Raw genomic sequence first — 21,573 nt, 5'->3', positions numbered from 1 at the left:
CTTACCGAGAAACTTCTCCTGTTGCACGCGTGAGAGATACATATGCATGCAGGCCTCGTCCCGGAGGAACGTCACTGATCGTGCGTATTATATTTTTCTCTTTCCACTCGTACACGTACACGTATTTCTCGTTTTATAGCCGCGCGGTCTGACATAATTCGTAATAGTTGGCTATAATCGCCGGCTAGAGATTCATAGTCAATTCATGGACAAATTACTCATTAATTTGCGTTATCTAAATGTACATCAAGCCTCGATGGATACGTGTCGCGATCACTTAGCGCGCAAGATGAATGAAGCGCGCTATCTGTATCGAAAAATAAATTGAAAATCTATAATGAAAGATCTTTCTCAATCCATCACGTTACGTCGGTTACCGAAAGAATGATGAAAGTTTGTTAGCTATTTTTTTTTTTTTTTTTTTCGAATATTTGTCGCTCCGCGCTATACGCGGTATTCTCTGTCTTGTCGGTTGTACGTCATCGAGTGTTTGATCGATTCACGATGGATATCGGTCGCGGGATAAATAAAAGCAGTCTGGTATAAATAAAACCGAACAAACACATCCTTCTCTCTATTTTTCGTTCCACCGGTATTATTCCTTTTGTACCTCCTATTTTGACTTTGTTACACGAACTTCCATTAAGTCTCGTCGATTTAGTGCTCAATACGCTGTACCATTCTTGTATGCCCTGAATGTAAATAATTTTTCGAACGAATAATAGGCGAAAATTGGTATCCACGATAAAAGTACGGAATTAAAACGCGGTTAACCTTAACTCTCGTTCTTAATTTATATCGGTGGTCATTAATGCGAGAGTATCGATAAGCGAGCGAGTAACCGAAGCAGTCGCGCGTTCTTCAAACGATTATACCCGGACGACTCGCTGATTACATTACAATCGTTCGGAGAGTTCTTGATTACTAGGCAATTAATAAAACCGATAACCGGATGCGGAAAGTCGGTTGGCGCCAATCGCTCAGCGATAAATGGCAAATGTACGAAGGACGATTCAGAGAAATCGATAATGAGTTCGTCTCTTTCACCGTGTACTATTCCTCGCCATCGGTAAACCATGGATAAAATGTTTATGTACACTCTCAGGTATATAACGTTCATAAAGTACGCTTTAAACCCTCTCGCGTTCTATATCGGGAATTTTCAGTTTGCTTCTTTCCAAGTATTTCTCCTTTCGATGATTCAATTTGTTATATTTCCTAGCTCTATCGCGATGTACCTAGCAGACATACCGATTACTTTCGTGAATTAAAAGAGTCGAAAAGTAATGTCGTTACAGATATTATTCGTTAAAATTTACTTTGAAGTTTACGATTATTTGTGCCATTTCTATATTACAAGTAACTTTGTCCATGTAAACGATTAATTTGTTTTGCGAAAAATAGAACCTTGATCGTTCGTTCGAGTAAAGAAAATAAAAGTTTATAGAAAGTACAGTTGATCAATGTGGCTTCTAAATATGAGCGTAACGTGACTGAAAAACGTGCAGAATGAGGAGAGGTAGGAGGAGGTAATCGTTAACGTGTAAGTAAACGATTGCGATGGTTACGTGGGAGAATTTTCGGTTGAACGAGTACCTTTCACACGGAAAATCGAGTAATAATACGATACCATGGACGGTATATTATCTTCCATTAGCGAAATCTCATCGTGCCAGGCCTTAATTATCATTAACGACAGCGAAATCGATAGCGGTCTGTCGGTGTACACGAGCTCGTCAAGTTTCACGGAGAGCGTCGATAAGCTATACGAGGCTGTGGAATAATTCGCAATAAGGCAGAACCCTCAGGAATCGTGCGCTCCGAACCGATTCATGGAGAGTTCATCCTTTTTCACAGACGTGACGCACACGCGCATGTAAATTCCCCCGCGTCTCGCTGCAAAGATTCCTTTCGCGGGAACGAGAAAACGCGGTTGTACAGAAATTGCTTTGCCGTGTTTTGCCCGCGTATACGATTTCTCCCCGCCCTTGTCCCTGCCACTTTTTCCTCTCCATTTTCTTACTTCGGTCACGCAGACACACCGTTTCACGTACGGGTCTACTACATGAATGGGATTCGGCGTCGAGACGTAACGTGGCTGTGTACGTATTTCACTTTCGACGGGGTTGCTCTCGAGTCTCGGATTTCACGGCTACACCGACCAACCTGCGATTACTTTTCTTCCGCTCGCTCGAACTTTGCGTTACATCCATTCAATCCGGGCGTGTTATTGAGAATGTACACGCCAAGCGAAAAATACTTTACTACGTCAATGGATACGTATACGTTCGTAGATCGAGGAACAGAGAAAGTAGTGCTTTTTCTACATATCGTGTACTTTTCAAAGTAAATACAGTTTGTACAATTTTTACATACGATTTTCTTTGGATTCAGAGCAGCGAAAAATAACGAAATTGTCAGCTTAATTGGTTTCTGATTTTATCTAGGTTTTGTAATGGAATTTAGTTATCAAAGATCTAACGATGAAATGAAATAAAATTTGGCGTAGAAACCTTAATAGAATGTTGGAATAAAAATAGTCCAAAAACGGAGGATGATCTAACATTGTCTAAATCAATAAGTTCGTCGCTTCTCGATTAATTTTTAAGCGTGAATTCTTAAAGATCCGCCTGGAACGAGCCTGTCTCTGTTCCATACTAAATGGATCTTTTCAAGACCATTTAAATTTGCAGACGTTCCGTGTCAAAGAGACTCTAGACTCGAACTTATTTCAAATCCAATAATCAAAAGTGAAAGTGAAAGCGGCACGCAGCGAAATACTCGTAACTGTTCCGGATAGATGGATTTACACGTCCGATTAAACACTTTCCGAACAACGTTATGGTTCGGTGGGAATGCTGCGCAAGCAACGAATTCGTCATCCGAAAATTCTTCTGGCTCTGCCTTTAAGAGGCAGCGTCGCGTGCTTCGCTCGCGAGAGATGCCGACTGAAATTCTCTCGCAGCTCCGCGTCCCGACCCTGTTCCTTGCAACCACCCCGGCTTCTTCTGCTCTTTGCCTCTGTCGTGGAATATTAATTACGACCACTTCACAAAAGACACCGACCGGAAGTTTTTGCCGGTTATCAAATGCAGAACAGGTTAATTAAATTCTCACCGCTCGCGGTTCGCAAAGGAACGCTACGCGCGCACCCATGGCCCGCACAATGCCGAGGTCAGAACACCTCGAGGTTGTGTTAATTAGGCATACGATGAATGGCACTACATTCATCCGAAAACGCTTCAAGTCAGCCTCGTGACTATGTCGTCATCTATCGCGCGTTCGAATCTTCCATCATCACGCGGCAGACACGTTCGCGCATCACGATTATCGCGTATGCTGACACGCACACATTCTTGCCCATTCTTTGACCGCGCCAACTGCCGGAAGTGCAATAAAATCAAATGGAATTACCGACGTATCTAGGTACTTGACTTTCATATTATTCCTGGATTGCACACGGAGGCACGATGTTATTTGGATTCGTTTATTTCTCTTCTCTCTTTCCCTCGTTTTGCTATACGTACCGTGAAATTACAGCGTGGATGTTTTTCAGCTCGATAATTTTCTTTCATGGCTGCCCGATACATTTTGATAAATAAAATCGAACGAACGAGCGAGCGAACGGACGTAGAAAATGTTGCGCAAAAAGTATATTATATAACATAGTTGTTAATACGCGAGGGGTATTTAGAACGAGCTATTCATTTCCGAAAACAGCACATAACACGCTCTTTGTTCGCAGTTGACGAGTCCAGGAAGTCGCGGAATAATCAAACTAATTAGGCGATACCATCAATGCACGGTCAGCGAGGATTGATTTCCACGGACCTACAGACAAAACCCCATAAGCGTAATTGGATAGAGAATACCACCGCACAGTTTATATTGATCGGAATGTTCACATCAACGATGTAATCATATTTGTCCAGGCATGCTTTGGAGCCCATTTCCATTGTGTTTGCTTAATAATTATGGATCGATTTTGGTATTGGATAATATTGACCCCTGTTCCTGCCACATATCACTTCGTTGCGGTGCATAAACGGATAACGGGCGACCGCAATCTAGTGCAATCTAGATGATAGGCTAAAAATCATGTCGGTATGCTAAGCGCCGTACATTCCCATTTCATCATCGAACATTCACTATCTATCTCCTATTGTGGCGACACGCACGTTTGCCTTCCCTCGGCATTTCAATCGTTTTCGATTTTCTACTTTTTAACGTACCAAACCTCGTTTACAAGTTCGTTTATTAGAGGAATAATGTATAGAGAAAATACGAACGATACGTTGTTATCGAAACCTGTTCCAGTTTACATGCCGAAAATGATCAGCAAAATTTGACATGACCTGGCGTAGTCGTGTTTACTGAGTCGAGCATGGCAAGTTTTAATTAACGAGTCGAGCTGCGCGAGGGTGTTGCAGGAACCTCCATGCACTCCCCTACACCCACCGTAGTTGATCGCTCTAGAGGTATGTAACTTTATGTATATATATGCTACGATGGTGGCCTATAAACCCTTCAGGGATTACACGTGCAGATGCGCGTAAACCCGGTGCTAGATAGTAGCTGGACATCAGGCTTCAGTTATTTCGTCCATCAAAAACGCGCGGATCAACGGTGAAGATTTTCACGTGCATCATTCCGAATTTGGTTTGCGTCCGTTTCATATCGCTATCAACCGACGCTTCAGTGGATCTACCAGACAGTTTCCATCGGAGCAATTTTTTACCTTCAATCACCGATGGCTTGCAAAATATACAAATCCAAAATCTAATCATCTCTAATTGTCGAGTGGATGCATTGTTCGAAACGATTGGATTTGGTACGCGAAGTTCGGCCGGAAATTATACCCAAGGGTTGTAATTCTATCTGGACCACTTGCTGTGCATTTCCTACTTTAGATTTACGACGTGTCAATATTGACTGTCAAGCACCAAAGAGTAAGATGCCAATAATGTGAAATTCGTAGGTAGATGTGGTAGATCGTAGAAACTTGTCTATATTCGCTAGCGATTTAACCGACAACATTTGCAAACTTAATAATCGAATTTCGAGAAAGATTTCATGAACTCTACAAACATTCTCTTTATACTCATAGATATGTATGTTTACGTTTTCTATGTATGAAGTTTCAAAAATTAAATTTTATACATAATAAATTAAATCTAAAAAATGTAGTCGAATTTTTGCGGATCACTCTGTATACTCACGCACGGGCCGTGTGTATCGGCCGATGTCGAACGTCGAAAAGTGTTCGTTCGCTCGGCAGGGAAGGTGTTACACGTATCCCAGGGGCGGCGGTGCATGTCGGGCTAATTGATTCCCAACGACGACGCGCACGTGTCACGCGTCATCAGCTGCAATGTGCATATGCACACGGGCAACACGCGCGTTTTATGTATACGAAGGGCAATTCTGCGAGTTTCGGTCTCGCTCGGTGAAATTCATACGTGATCCTCGCGTGACCGTGATTTTTAATTCATTTATGCCGTAGGTCTGAGATATTCGTCGAGCAAATTGGATTTTTAAGAGCTTAAATCGACACGCCGCACTGTATGAATGGAATATGAATAATCATCGGTTTTTGGTACCGTTGCCGATATTCGCCATTAAAATATTCCGCGTAATATTAACTACGAATGAAAACGAGATAATTTAGCGGAAACTCGTGGTTTCCCGTGTTGTACGGCTCGATATTTTGCCCGTGTTAGCCGATGAATTAACTGATTTCAAGCGACAAGTGTTTCTCGTTCATGCGTGACTACGATCTACGTTACATGGAGAAGGCACTTGCTAAACGCGTTCGCAAACCACGTGTCCGTTTTCGTGGCGTTATCTTGAATCGTACAGTGTTATTAATGAGCTCACAATGTGAACGGGTTGTGCGTATCCCTGACAGGTATACGATGTAATAATAAGCTATTATCGTTGCGCTTTCATTGTCGTTGCGAGCAACGCTAGAAACCTGACCGCAACCACCTCGTCTCGAGATTCACGAGGAGAGATACTTTCTCGTCGGTTGCCTGCCGGGGTAATCCAATTTTTCTCGTTTCACTTTTTTCGTTGGTGAACTTCGTTTCGAAACTTGTAATCTCCTAGATTGAATGTATAACCGCCAAAGGGAGTGTAGGTATACGCGTATATATTTCGTTCGATGTGCAAGCTGCATTTTATTAGAATAGTTCGCTCTAAGTTTTTTAATAGAACACCCTTCCTATATATATATACATATATGTATATACACGATGTATCTTTTCTTGTCTAACGCTACATAGCCGGGAGAATAACTTTCTTTTTTTACAGCAGAGTCTCGAGTTATAGGAAGAGATACCGTTACAATAATAAATGCTGGTGAAATTTTCGTCGGTAAAACGTAGGTACAAAGAGAAGTATACGCGGAGCTGACGTAATTTTTCTACAACCATTATCGCATTATCGGCTTTGAGAAGTTACATGCCGTGTGACAAGAAATCGGTAGAAGTTGCCGCGGGGAGTCTCGAGACAACGCGATCTTTTATCGATTTCTTGCTCGCGTCTTCTGCTTAACAAGAGAAATTCGAATTCAAGCTTACAATAGAATCCCCGGCCAAAGGAACCTGCGATAAACGAACAGAAGGGTCTTCATGGCGAATAAACACAAGCAACGGATAGAAAAATGTAATAAATATAAAGCTTTACAGCGACGATAGAAGACACGAAGTACAATCTCTCTTTAAGCGGATCGGTATTTCTCGTTTCTGTAATATCCTTTTCGTTTCCCGAGCGAAAACAAGCTATCGAAACACGGAACGTGATCACACCGTCCGCGTATTTTCCACGACGACGTTGAAAATCTCGACTTAAATCGTTTAACAGGAGGTAGGGACACACACGCGCGTTAGAAGTGCAATGGCAACTTCAGTAGCCACAGCGGCGTTCTATCTCGTCGTTTTCGACTCCTGCCATATTTTGCTCTTTCATTAGGCGACGAAAGCCACGTGATTAATGGAGTTCCGTTACCGCGCGGTTTTCATCACGACGCCCCGACAGCCACGTCAGTCAGAAGTTTCGTGAAGCGCGATACAAACGCGTGGAAACGGAAAGGTTTAACGGATGAAAAGACGAGGGAAGGGAATCGCGCGATCGTTCGCGCGAATCGTAAACACGTACATTTTTGCTACGGTGAACACCGTCACCCGCCGAGCGTGACTTTGCAAAACAAAAAACGCAGGGAAAGAGAGGAAGGTAAAAAACGACAGAAACAGAGGAGGGTTAGCGAGGGGCAAAAAATACGAACGAATCGTGCGTTGAGAAGAGCCGCGATGTTACGTGTCAATGGATATCGTTCTAATAAAGAGAGCTCGACTGATGCATCCATCTTTGCTCGAGCAAATCCTCGATTTCACAAAACGCCGTCTTATAAACGCGTCGACGCGCGTTCGGTGGTTCCTCTACTCTCTGTGAAATCAGTCACGACGACAGACGCAGAGAGTCTGCGTGTATCACGTTTTCGCGTAAAAAGGAAGACGCAAATGCTGAGACGCGGTAGTGTGCGTGCGTGTATCCGTGATACAAAACACTTTTGTACGAATCTGCATCGGCAGCTATATGATCCATGCGCGAGCGACCTCGGCCCCTCCGGCTCCTTTTCACGAGTGCACATAATGCGATCTCATTTTATTTTGCGCCTCTCCGTTATCGTCTGCGTTCGTATAACGCCGCCGGCTGGCGTTCATGAGAGAAGGAGGGGAGTCGAACAAGGAGAAAAAAAAAGAAGGAATTTCCGTCCCTTTTCCAACGCTTCCTCGTTTTCGCGCAAACGAAAGTCAAGTAGATTTTTCGCCGACGTTCTTGCGCTTCTGTGCAAAACGTACAGTGCATTGATTTGGGGACAAACGTTGCCGATATATTTCTTCTACTCGATCGGATGGTGCGGAATAAAAGAAAGTGCCGCGGGGGGAGGGCTTATATTTTCCAGGATTGACGCATGACAGGCGTAATCGCATTAGCGGTAACGAACGATAGGAATATATGGAATACGCCAAAGGAATTCTCTGTAACAGAGTTAACAAGTCGGAACTTTATGCGATAGAGCAAAATTAACTTACGATATTACGAGCTCCATTATATTCTCATTATCTTATAAAAGGCTACTTGCAATACCCTATTAATCGAGCTTCTCTGCTGGTAATAATTTTTGGAAGTAAAGAAATTCGTCTTTTTGTAAGATACTATTCGAGAAATGTCGATACGAAAGTCGATATAAAAGATGATCGGCGTATCTACTCGGTGATATCGGCGCTAGACATCCCGAATCGCTATCGATGGAACAAAGCGCATAGATAATGAACGACATTCGCGACGGGTTGGATCGTTGTCGATTGCCGCGCTCACCGCAACGATAATCGAGAGGTTAACGATCGACGTGACCGAAGGTATTGCGGAAAACGTGACGCGTTGCTATTGATTGTTACGTCGGCGTTGTTCGGAGCAACACCGTGCGTACGCCAGAAGGAGATGGATACAACGTGTGAGAGCGTATGCTGCCTGGTCTCGACCCTCCACGTAACAAATTGTTTATTGCCACATGCTCGACTCTCACACCGTACGGAAATGGGGTTGGGTGGCCGCGACGCCGGCCTCGCAAACACCCAATGCCAATCTTCGCCCATTGCCGTAGCATAGGTTGTTCCTTGTCCGGGGGTTGCTGCAGTATAAACGTAAAATCGTGCACATACACGCGCGCGCCTGGCTCATTGGCGCAGGGATACGGACACCAATCCCAGAGGGTTAGGCAAGTTCGTAACTGCGGTCCGTTACAAAAATTCTGGAAGAGATCGTTGTTTCGTTCCTTTTCTTTTTCCTCTTCTTTTCCCTTAATATAGATGGATCACGCGTGGCTGCGAGAGGCTTATAATACGTATCTGGCAGAGTGTGTTCTCGTATCCGTGCGCATACATACACGCATGCGTTCCTTTTCTTCTTTTGTCCGACAGCGCTGGGACCGAGAGATCCCGAACGCGGAGAGATCGACCGGACCAAGAATACTACGAAATATTCTTCTTGTGCATCCAGATATCCATGTAGGGACTTTCGTACGGAGCGGACGCCATTACGAACCGGTAAGAACGTCGGCGTACCCGAGGCATTTGAAAGATTTCAATTCCAACGACGGCTCTCGCGGAGGAGACAGGAGTAATCGTCGGGGATCAGGTATTCAATATCGGGAGAAGACTGAAATAATCGTGTCGAACGAACGACGCTTCGACACACCAACTTTAATTCAATCAACCGTCGAGTTTCTATCACGATTGATCAATATTTGCCGCGCGATAGTTCCCCGTTATGATTTTCGCTTTCAAGTTTTCGCAGCGACGACGTTACAGAGCGGAATGTACTCTGTGAGACGTTGGCATTTCACGATGTCGATTCTCCGACAATTTCTGCATGAGCAAGCATTTTGTGGTTTCATGCTGGTTTGACAAAAATTCGCTCGATACTCGGTCGATACAAAATGGCGAGGGAAAGGAAGAGAGACAGAGCGGTGGACAGTTAAGCTGGCAATTTTGCTCGAGGACCCTCGGTAAGGAAGTTTGAACAAACGAGCGTGTATCGGCGCGTGAGGTTGCGGTAAACGCGCGTTCGCGTAGGCTAGACGTTCTCCAGCGTGAAATAGGCGGACGAAGAGGCGGAGATCTTTCTTTGCTACAAGAAATACGACGCTGAAGAAGGCGAGAGGACAGCAACAGAAACAGCAGCAGCAGGAAAGGCGGACTGGGTTCACCAGACAGTCGTTATCTTATTACTGATATCGCATCGCTGCCGTACGCGTCTCGTCCCGGTTTCGCCCCGTGTCCTGAACAAATGTTTGCGCCACACTACCGCGGACAGATAGTGGTGCAAACCGGTAGACTTCCTGTTTGCCCTTGAGTGTGCTTCGGTGCAAAGAACACGTACACAGCGCACACAGTTCGCACGACAAACGAGGACAAACGTAGACAAACGGGGCCACGATCGGCCCGTGGTCCCTACTCCCTACTGCAACTGGGCTATTTGGGTTAGAACGAGTTATCGCCTTTCGGAAGTTTGCACCTAGTTGCACCTTCCGAAAGGCTTTCCGTGCGGTGCGCGCTGAACCTGCACTCTCATAATGCATTATCTCACAGGGAGATGTGTGTTGTACGCGCGCCAACGACGCGACTGGCTCTCTCGGTCTTGTCGGATCGAACTTGGCATGTTTGCGTTCCTAGTTACGAACAACCACCGTTACGAAACAGTTCGCTTACCGTTTCGTCAACGTCGTTAACGGGAAGACTGCAATTGATGACAACAGGCTTCTCGGAGATAAGACGTTAAGCTTAACGTCCTGATATGTATCTTCGATCGAGAAAGTTGATCTTTGATTTAACACTTTGATAGACTTACAACTAAGTATAAAGGAACCTAAGACGGAGTACTATGTATGATTAAATATTATACAATACCCAATTCCATAATTTGATAATTGTATCAGAAATTTAACGCACCGTTGCCTCAAGATAATAACAATAAAATTGTAGATACCGTCCAAAAATATTTCCGTTATAGAAAAAAGAAAAAAAAAAACATTTTTATCGCGCGGATAAACTAAGCCGCTTTAACCACTAGAAAACAGCAATTTCGTTGAACATGGTGCTTCAGCGGAGAGGATTCGATGCCCTCCAGTGAATACATATTCAACGATACATTTTTAAAAATATTCTACGAGGCTCTTTTAAACACCGCCCTCGTAACGTAATGTCGATAGGGGTACGCGCGGTAAACGAACGCTTTCATAATAGGTTAATACAGGCGCATACATAACGCGCGCCACGCATCGCAGTAAACGTTCTCGTTACCTTGACGCATATCCACTTTCGTACAGCCTGAGATAACGTAGGCAGCTTGGTAACGGAAAAGCGGTCGCGGTGAGTAGTTTATGGCATGGAAATGGTATTAGTCCCGATAAATATAAAGCATTCCCTGGGTGGCGCGAGCTGAAACATGGTATCGGCGCGAGAGCGTATTTCGCCTTCTAAGACAAATGATGTATCGCCCTTTAGGAAATATATCAGGCGTGAAAGATATGACGCGTGTGCTAGATGAGGAAAGAAATTCAATGGCAGAGCATCTCGCAGGCTGTTTCATCGATGTTGCATGCCAGCCTCGGTGAAAGATCGATTCGCGGTCTAAAAGCATAAGATTCCTGAACGAGCACGCAGACGGCACCAGGTTTTATGTAACACCGTTGCCATTACGGATCTTAGGTGGCCCGCAGATTCTATTGGTGAAACCGGATCGCTTTACTGTCCGAGCGGTACAAGCCTGACGCGCTTCTACGTTCTCGCGCTGAACGACAACTCGAAATAGCAGTGTAACAGGCGTGATGGGTAAACGGTCGCGAGACTATTTGGAAAGACGCCGAGATACAAACTGTCTAACGAAGACGGGACTGACCTAAACAACTGTTACTGCGTCCAACGACCAGCGGTCTCGTAGTCGAACAGGTGCTGAGAGAACAGGTTCCTAAATTAAACAACCTCGATGCCAATTTGGCGAAGTATAGGTTCGAAACGTACCTATGTAACATGGCTACGATACCTAAAACGATTTGAGCTGTTTCTGCGATCTCTAAACGGAAGAATAAATAACGCCACGTAGGTAGTAGTAATATTTTTTCTCCGTAGCAGGTCGGAGTAGTTAAAACACCGAGCACTTTACTAAACAAGCACGCTTCTAATTATTTGGAGCAATCTACTCCGGATAATGGACTCTTTTCGTTGCACATATGGAACGACAATGATTTCGCCAGGCACGAGAGAAACGAAACGAAGAAGTTTGACGTATTAATGGTAGGAATGAGTAAAGTAAGAATTACTCGGGCGATAATAACCGAGGCGGCTAGCGAGATGGCTACAGCCGATATAGCCTCGTTTATCGCGAAATCCCTATAAAAATGTTTACGAGAAAGCCGAGTCCCCTGGCGTCTGAAATCGACGTGTTAATCGCACGCGATGCTGACAGTACCGTGCACAAAATGTGACTGTAATCTCACGCGCGTGATCACTCGGCGAACAGGCCGATTATTCATTATGCGCCTCTGAGCTGTTTCAACGTGACGATGTCGTGCACGCAATTACTCCTAGGGGCCTCGATAAATATTTTGTTCGGGCGAAATTAAGGTTTCGGTGTGCCACGATGCTGCACGTTACGAAGCCTGGTTAAAGTGCCGTAGTAAATTGCGCCCGAGTATGACCCGGTGTCATCGTTCGTTACATCGGACGACCTTATAATTGCTCCGACGCGGAAAGAGACGCTCGTCTCTGCTTCCTCTGCCGGGGATGGTGGAACAGCCCCTAATAAACGTCTCGGTAAATATTCCTCCCCAGATAGAGTGTTTCGTTGCGTGAAAAGCGTAGGATCCGTTGTCGAAAGGCCAAAGGCCCAAGAGTGGTTGTTCGATCGAAACCGGTAGCGGTGATGGTGGTGGTGGTGGTGTCGAAAACGAGGCAGCGTTGAAACGCGAAAGCACAGGCCAACGAGGCTCGTTCCCGAATCGACAGAGAAATTTTGATGCGGCTCGCGCGTTTGTTTGTTCCGCGAACGGCCCGGGTAATTCCTAAATAATTACGCTTTTAATTAGGTAACGTTGAAAACGGGTTGCTAATTTTCATTTAATTTCTGCCTTGTAACGGGTTCTATTCAAACGGCGCACCCAGCAACCGTGCGTTGGAAAATTTATTATCGCGAACGCACGTAATTGAACGTTCGCGAATATTTCACGAGATATGCGAGCAATTTTCCCCGAATCCTTAATGAAAGCTTATTAACTATTATCGTGGCCGTAAATCCAGCTGCGTAGTTCCTCGAATATATTGAGTCATAGAGGTTCGTGCATCACTTCACGAGCAGGAAACGAGGATGAGAAACGAAGAGAAAGAGAAAGAGAAAGACAAAGAGATAGAGACAGAAAGAGATATGTTGCAAAAAAACTCGTATCTAGCAACGCGCCTGTTTCTCTACGTTTTAAATCATCGTTCTGCTAGGAAACATCGATTCCAATTGTTCTCCATGGACGCGGGTTATGAATTCGAAGCTAGGAAACTCGGAAAATCCGAGCGTTTCCTGGCGAAAAGCAACGAGACGAAAGTCGATATTCGAATTCGTAACAGTTCTATATCGGCGTGAACATTGTGCAATTCTATCCCCTGGGTGATCGTTTCGTGCGTTCGTTCTTCGTTCTGCATCGGTAAAATCCGTTAATTAATTCACAAACGCACAAAGTGAATACCAAATCGTCGCTCACGGATTCCTGCTTGTGGTTTTATCCTTTCACGCGTTACGATATACCCCGATGAAAGCAACGGTTGCAACTGTGCGCGCGTGAGAGAAAGAGACCCGAATAGAATATCGGAGAAGAAAGAGAGAGAGAAGGGGAGAGAAAGAAAGGGGATAGTCGTTGCTCCGAAAATACGCACTTCGGGAATACATCAAAGGCAGCAGCCGGACGTGCATATTCACTCGCCTACGTTAATTTGATTGTTCTGTTTATTTCTGGTAAATGAAATTAAAATAGCTCTACTTCTCTGGGGCCCTGTAGTTTCGGCGACAACGAACGAGAAAAGAGGAAAGCAGGGAAAACGGGTGGGGGTGAAAAGGGAAAAAGAGAGAAGGGTGGACGCGGGGCCGGTGGTAGCTTATTGCGACTCCACCTTTTTAATTAAAGTTTGAAACTGAACTAGCGCATGCAAGAGGGTTCCGTGGCTCCGAGCGAAGAGGAGTACGGCACATAAAATAGTCAAGTGTAGCTTTCTTCTCGGCCGAGCACTGTCATCCTGCTTGTTTGACATTCTTGCCATTATAAAATGAACACGGCACCACATCCGCGATGCCCTTCATTTACAAATGAAATTCGGGAAGTTTAATCATTTTACAACCCGTTCAAAGGTATCGTCTCATTCATTCGGTTGTAGCAAATATTTTACCTATTATTCGTTTGAAGGATTCAATTCTTATTAGTACGAAACATGTGACCCGAAGTACATCTCTTACAAAGTAGCTTCTTCCTTTTTATGTTTATTAACAACTGGATATTAATAAATGTACAACGGTACATTTTCTTAATGAAAATAACTTTTTATCAGGTCGTAACAAAAAATTTATCTACTTGTTTTTAAACGATATTATCATTATTACAATACTTATATATAAAAATAACTTTTTGGTATATTTATATCTATAATAACTGTATATAACAAGCATCATTAACCCAGGCTCTATATTACTTTGTTTTAATTAATTGATGAAAATCACAAGTTAAATGAACAATCGTTGCGTCACAACGACTATTCACATGATGCATGAATAAGTGCAACTCGCGCAAGTGTCCCGTATCTAATTCACCTTCATAAGCTTTATAGCGGCATTGTGTTTCAGCCTGGAGCTATCATTAATTTCGTTAATGGTTAATCAATAAACAAGCAAGTCACGAGCATTGCTCTAGCAACGGGTAATACGTGTGTTCCTATGGTTTTGGCTGATCATCGAGAAAGAGTGGGAGAGGAAGAAAGAGAGAAATGGACGGGAGAGGCAAGAAAGATAGCAAATAAACGGTACGTGTGCCCGGGACGAGAGAGCGTAAGAAAATAGGCACCTGTTCGGGCCACTGTTGTGCAGATGAGCGTTTGAATGCTAGGAAAATGAGAGACGGACGAAAAAAGGAAGCGAAGGAACCAAAGACGCGAGAACGAACAGGAAGAGAAATTATCGCGGAAGAAACGCTATTTGTTATCAGTCCGAAGTAATATAATGGCTCATATGGCCGTTGATTGATGTTCCTACACTACATTTATATGCTCTGTTCAGGCCGATCTATATTCAGAGGAAGCATAATTTAACTTCAGCCCTGTTCTTTGTTGTTGGAAAACGTGGCTGTGGTGACGAAGAAGAATTATACCCTTCGATGTCTACCGAAAGTTTCTCTAAACAGCGCGAGCGAGTGAAAAGCACGCGGATCGGCCAGTAAAGAAAAACCTTTTTAAATCCACGCATTAAGCGAAAGAAATTACTCTGAAAGAAATAACATTACGTTGCGAAATTGTTTCTTCTATGCACACGTACACGAATAACCGAGGCAAGAATATACGCGCCGGGCGATTTGAAAACGCATCATTCAGTTTGCAATTCACGTTTCCACGACAAAGAGAAGCAATTTTCGCTGGACCGACGGCAATATGGACGTAAATACGCCGATTACGCGCGATTAATTATTTATGCGGTGGTCGCTTTATTATCGGTGCAAAACGCTTGTAACTGGTTGATTGTGCAAAACTGTCGTTCCACGGGACGCGCGTGGTATTATCTCAGGAAGATTGCCACGTCGAGTTGATGCGTGTCTAACCTAGTGCAGGAAGAAAGTACACCAAGAGAGATTCTAAACCAACACGCGAATGGATCGCGATCGTAAGAACCTTCGAAGGAGTCGTTGACATGAAGTAGTTTATAAGTAGAATGACGTGCATGGTATACACTACTGCATTACGCGAAGAGAATCGCTTATCGCGGGGAAGCAACCAGTGGTGCAGTTTCCACGTGGCCTTATGACAGTTACGTTTCGAAACGATTAATATCAGCTAGCTGTATGCATGAACGGCGACGTCCTCGTTTATACCTATAGATGCGAGTTGAGAATAGTGTACGGACGTTACCTTGTCTCTTAGTTGCGACGCGCAGCGAGATAAGTGTACAAAACAGTTGGTAAACGGTGAAAGATAAGAGAAAACGGAGACTCGAACTTTTCTTCGTAATTCTTCTTGTTTAGAATTGTATGCGTAAGCGAGCGGGGAAAGCTAGGAGTTTCTTAAATAAGCGAAACGTGTGTTAGTTTTTTCTGGTTTTGTATGGTTTTCTCCGCGCTTCTGTGTATAGTTAACGATGTATCGATTTGTTTTTACATCACTTTTCTAGCATTATTTTTACGATATTTTTATTTTTGTATTTTTATCCAAACAGCTACAGATCAATGATTTGTTTTATGAATCAAAAATGAAATTTTTATCATTTATTTACGGAATATGTTTGAAGAAAGTATTTTTACATCTCGTGCTTTCAGTTTCTGGTTCAAAAAATTTGAATACTCTACACTTTTTTTTATCATCGAACAGAGGAAAAATTATTTCAGGGAAAATATCTCTGAATAGAATAGCAGAGTTGGATTTTCCGTACTAATTGAACCTCCCCTATTTCCTCTATTTAAATAATTACTGTTTCGTCATAATTCTGAATTACTCGAAAATTACCGCATAGCGCTTACGTAATGATTTTTCGTCTCATTATTGTAAAACGAATTCGTTGTGTTTAATATACAGAACACGTTCCATTTTTATTAATACATAATTTAAAAAATGAAATAAAAAAGAATATTCTGCTTTCATATACGTTATTCAGTCTAGTTAATATTTTATGCAACATGCTGTTTGCATCGTTGCATTAAAAAGAATTGTTCGATAAGCAGTTATACGAAAAAGATATACTTTTCAAATAATAGCGCCATTTTTGTAACCTATGTGATTGCGAACTGCACTGCTGTCGCCTGAATTATGATTATAAATTTCTCGTTCCCACTGCCTTCTAAATCGTCACTTTTTCTTAGAAATTTTACATTTTTAATACGTAATTTGCATTCGGATTAGAAAGGTTCGTGCTTTCTTATAAATTCACAATATAGATATATCTCATATATGAAATACTAATAATTTTGAAGATAAAGGATACGTATACGATTGTCAAATGGAGGATACAGAGAGTGCACCGTGTATATCTATGCCGAGTATGTCACCGCATACGAATACGTTACACGTCCTAATATACATGAAACGACACACATGTACTCACGCGCGCTATTCAAACGGAAGTTCAACTTTATCGGTCTAAGAATATTGGCAGGAAGGCAAAGGAAACACGTCGCCTCGCGCGCGATCAAGAATTCTAAACCACGCGTCAGAATCGAAGTCTGTCGAACTGTCAGTAACGATTGGAACTATCCTTCCTTTACGGGACGTGTTCCACGCGCACGTTCGAAACAATTTCGAAGAACCGAAAGCGAAGAAAGTGAATGAAAACAGGAAGGAAGAGAAAACACTCACGTTTTTTGACAGCAAAAATAACCGGCGTGCCTTGCGTTTTCGTGTCGCAGGATACGTTGAATCGTTGATTTCCTCTTCCTCTTTCCTTGGTGCACTGTCTCCTTCGTTGCGTCGTAAGGATATGAAGTATCACGCGCGTAACATAAAACTTCGCGACATGACACCGCACAGAAATCACTAACAGAAAACTGCGAACGATTCACGATCGACGAAATTTCGTCCTTCGTAATGTTAGAGGTTAAGCGTGCGAGTACAGTTTTCGCGCGTTATGACGAACGAACGTGGGTACGGCCAATCGACGAAGGCAATGCGTACCCCTCGCGACCCCGTGACGAACTGAGGATCGCGCTGACGGTACAGCGCCACCGTGACCCGTGGAGACACCGTAAACTAAACTTGCACCCGTATATACCGTCTGCCGTGGGCCCGCACACGCGACTAGTAAATACGAAAGGAGTATCTTCGAAGTTCGGTAAAGTTGTTCGTCTTTCGCATTTTCATTTCACGTGACTCGATTTATTCGATCGTAAAGTGCTAATCGAATTGTTCGACCTTTTTAATAGTGCCGTGGTACCTTCCTTCGAACTCTTCGAGACAAGAACTAATCAAACGTCAAAGTGTTGACAGGGATACAGTTTACTTCTGTGAGTACAAACAATATTTATAAAGACACTGCTTTTTCATGCTCAATGATGTTTTCGACGATATTCGAGAATATATAATGATATATTTGATTATTATAATTGATGTATATAAGGTATACATATGTATAGGTTGTATATGTAGTGATTCTTGTAAAGTGACGCCATTAGAGATATATCGATATGAGTATGAAAATTGATCGATATAGTATAGATGGAGAGCGTAGACACCAGATTACAATATTGTGTCAGATCTTTTATACTGTTGCATCGATTTTGATAGGTTAGGACAATAGAAAATTAATTTTTATTCCTTTAAAATACACGATATATATTGTATTTGAATTACTGTTCGAACTTGTATATATCATAATTTCAACATAATTAAATAAGTTTGAAAATGTACAGCATTACGAACATGTTATGAAAATAACAATATACAATATAACCTACGTGCGCAGTGTATATATAAATTAAAAAAATTGATAAAAGAAAGGTTTGATTTTACGATACACATAACCTTAAAAAGCAAATAGTTTTTATACGTTATGCGACGTATCTCTGCAAAACAACAATTTTGTACATGTATACTTTTCTCATATATCTTAAAACTTTGCAAATAACCGTATTGGTTGCTTCATGAGGAACACTTTATACATCTACCAATTCGATCATAATTTCTGCTGCTTTTTGCCATAAAAATTCTACAATTCATTGGATTTCAAAATTCGGATGCTGTGTTTGCAACGTCTACACATATACATCGACCATTTTTGTTCTTCCTATTTTTATCCTTTGCAACATCGAGCAGTACTATACAAGTTTACGACTGACCGTAGTTTTTCATCGTGTTTTTTTCGGTTCCTCCTTTTTCCCCTGTTGTGTTTTCGTCGTTTCGAATGAATTTGAGTTACCGCATCGCTTCTCTACTACTCCGTTTCCATGACTGTAACTTCGTATATGAGAGACTACACCGCACGTACGATTCCTTCTTGCACGCGTTTTACGATTCACGGTAGACCCCGAGGTCTGATTCGGTTCGTCTGGCGCGACGAATGTCAAACGTCGACGCGAACATTCAGCAGCTCTGTAGAGGAACGAACGGAGCGTATAAGAGGATTCCTTTCAAAAATGTATCCTTAGGGCAGCTTCTGTAACGGATGTTTTGACATATTAAAAATGAAGAAATATCAGATATGAGTAAAACTCACTTCATATAGGAATTCAGACTAATATACGTACCTATACATTGTCAAGATATCTCTACTTTTAAATTCTCTTCATATCTTTATCCCTTCCTTTTCTTTCTTTTGTAGTCGAACACAGGAATATTGATCATACATATTCATATCTCTTGTTTGAACGATGATATTAGTCATAATATATGATACAAGTATTGTACGCAAATATTTAGTTTCGATATCGTTTGTATACTCTTGCAATAATTAATTAATAGAGTATGAATTTTTATGCACTTATGAAGAATTTAAAGATACAACAATATGTAAGTGTAAGTGAAGTATGTATTCGATATAATATTTATTTATCTGTTTATTGAGTATTTTAAACTTGAACGGAGCTTTATTACTATTTACACGAATATATTTACATGTGTAAATATATTTTGTCCAACTTCGATAATTACATATAAGTGGAATAAATTTCTGCATAGACGCAATTTCTTCAGTTACACTCAAACAGATATGAATCTGATAAACATTCTTTAATACCAATTCAAAAGCCTTTAAACACTCTTCGTAATAAAATTTCTTTTTATGCGATTTATAAAAATTCTTACGATTTAAAAAGAAGTAAAATCGAATTCCGGTATTCAGCTGCGGTGTTCACGCTTCTGATTGAACGTCCGCCTTCGATATGTCGACGAGCGTCGCGGCAATGCGATTGTGAACAATATTGCATGTCCATGAATCAAGCGTACCCATTCGAGATATTGCTCCCTATTGCCTTCTGTATGATAATGCATGCCGATAGTACGAAATCACTTCAGAGAATCAATCAGCAGACGTGTCGTGAGCATCTGAACGGAGTATAAGGCGTACTTGTATAACGCAAACAATCTTGCGTGCGACATGTGTACGGTTGGTGTGTAGTGTGTATTCACAATGCCTTGTTGAAACACTTCAGTCGTACGCTGACCTCACTATGTATAAACCTCTAATCCCATTTAACTCGACGAGCTGTCGTTTTTAACAGTTTCTCCAACTCGTTCCCAGAAGCGTTTCCTTATTGTCTCTTTCTCGTTTCAAATCAACAGTCTACATACGGTATATTATATCTCGTAAGTGTCGTAAGATTATTGAGCAAAGATAGTAAATTAATAATTCAATTGTTTAGATTTAATACCGTGTCGCGTGTTTTTTTATACGACAACTTTATTCGATCGTATGTTCGCATCGTTTAGTAATCTATCAGAGAATAGTCTCACGAGTCTTAGCAGCGTTGCGAATAAGCTGTTACGGATCGACTTTCGTTTTTTGCTGGTGATGCAATCGGAAATGTAGAATAAGATTTCCACGGAGCAATTCCTTCCTGATAAGTGGCTGGAGGGTTCAGCTTATCCAGCTGGTAGAAAAAGAAAAGCCGGAATTGTTTCTACGAACTACGCCGTCATTACACTCCTTCCTTTCTTCCGGGAGCTTAGATTTAGTGGCGAGCAGAAATAAACGCTTTCGGTGTAGCGAACAACAAGAATCATTTTTTACGGCAGTGGCAGACTTATTCGTGCGCAGAAAGGAGTTGGGAGCTTTTATATTTCTGCTCAAATTGTATGCTATTAATTAGAAAGGCGATAACGGTGTATAACCTTGGCAACCTGTGTACAGTGGATTTACTTAACGTTGCGGAGGAAATTATTTCGTAAATTATTAACTCGTTAGCGATAACAATTTGGAGATGAAATTTCGTTACCGTAATTTGCTACAATCTTTGGTATAAACAAGATTATCTACGTTTTTTCTTCATTTTTTTTTCTTTTGGTAAAATAATTTTTAATAACTCGTATCATGGAACAATATGGAAACGACGTGCATTAAAAGTTTTTATACCAGAGTTACAATTCAGTAGGATTTATACGTATGCATTAACAACAGCGGAAGATACGCATCAAGGTATTATCACTGTGTATAAAAATACCGTTTCCGAGATTTCAGATAATGTATAACATTATTCATAATCTGACAGCAAAAATATTTAGATATTATCAGTTAACGTTGGAGATGTAATCTGGGAAATGCAGATATTTTGATGTTGCAATGTTAAATTATATTTTCATAAGAGACGCTCGTGTTTATTACACGAAACAATATTAGCTCCGTTAATATCCAGTTTGAGAAATGAATAAAGATATTTTTGCTATCGTATCACCGACTTCGAAACATGCAAGGAATCTGACGATCCGCAGAGTGTTTTAAATCTTAGCGTAGCTCGCGTTCTCCGTATATATCGAATCAATTTTTCTTGCCACGATAAATTGGACAATAAAAATTAATCCCTTTCCAGAAATTTGAATTCTCGAAAAACGGAAGTCATTAATCATCAAGGTGCATTGTTCCTTTGCGCCCGGGCAAAACTTATCGCGCTTTAAAATCGTAGTTTCAAAGGTGGGCCGGTACGCGTTCGATATTTTGTTATGCCATTAATAACCACTGTCTCGCTTCTCGGTAACAGGCTTTCTCAATTAATCTATGTTACGAGTGTACCGAATGGCGAGGGGAATGTAAAAGCTCGAAAATTAATATTAACGCGTCGGCCAGAGAAAGCAA

At 42.0% G+C, this 21,573-nt stretch overlaps 1 protein-coding gene across 3 annotated transcripts in view; it reads right to left on the bottom strand.

Annotated features, from left to right (window-relative positions):
• The window catches only part of LOC139998063 (discoidin domain-containing receptor 2), a 399,507-nt gene that overhangs the window by 139,878 nt on the left and 238,056 nt on the right, over positions 1-21,573 (bottom strand). For 2 of the 3 annotated variants that reach the window (XM_072022288.1, XM_072022291.1), the window contains exon 1: positions 17,151-17,477. The exons of the other annotated variant lie outside the window; for it this stretch is intronic. The gene's annotated coding sequence lies outside the window, so the exon portion shown is untranslated. Of the gene's footprint in view, positions 1-17,150; positions 17,478-21,573 lie in introns of those variants that run through there. 3 annotated transcript variants of the gene reach the window in all.

Source organism: Bombus fervidus, chromosome 2 (genome assembly GCF_041682495.2).
Source record: "Bombus fervidus isolate BK054 chromosome 2, iyBomFerv1, whole genome shotgun sequence".
In the NCBI taxonomy this organism is placed as follows: domain Eukaryota; kingdom Metazoa; phylum Arthropoda; class Insecta; order Hymenoptera; family Apidae; genus Bombus; species Bombus fervidus.
This window is presented reverse-complemented; position numbering and strand designations above follow the sequence as displayed.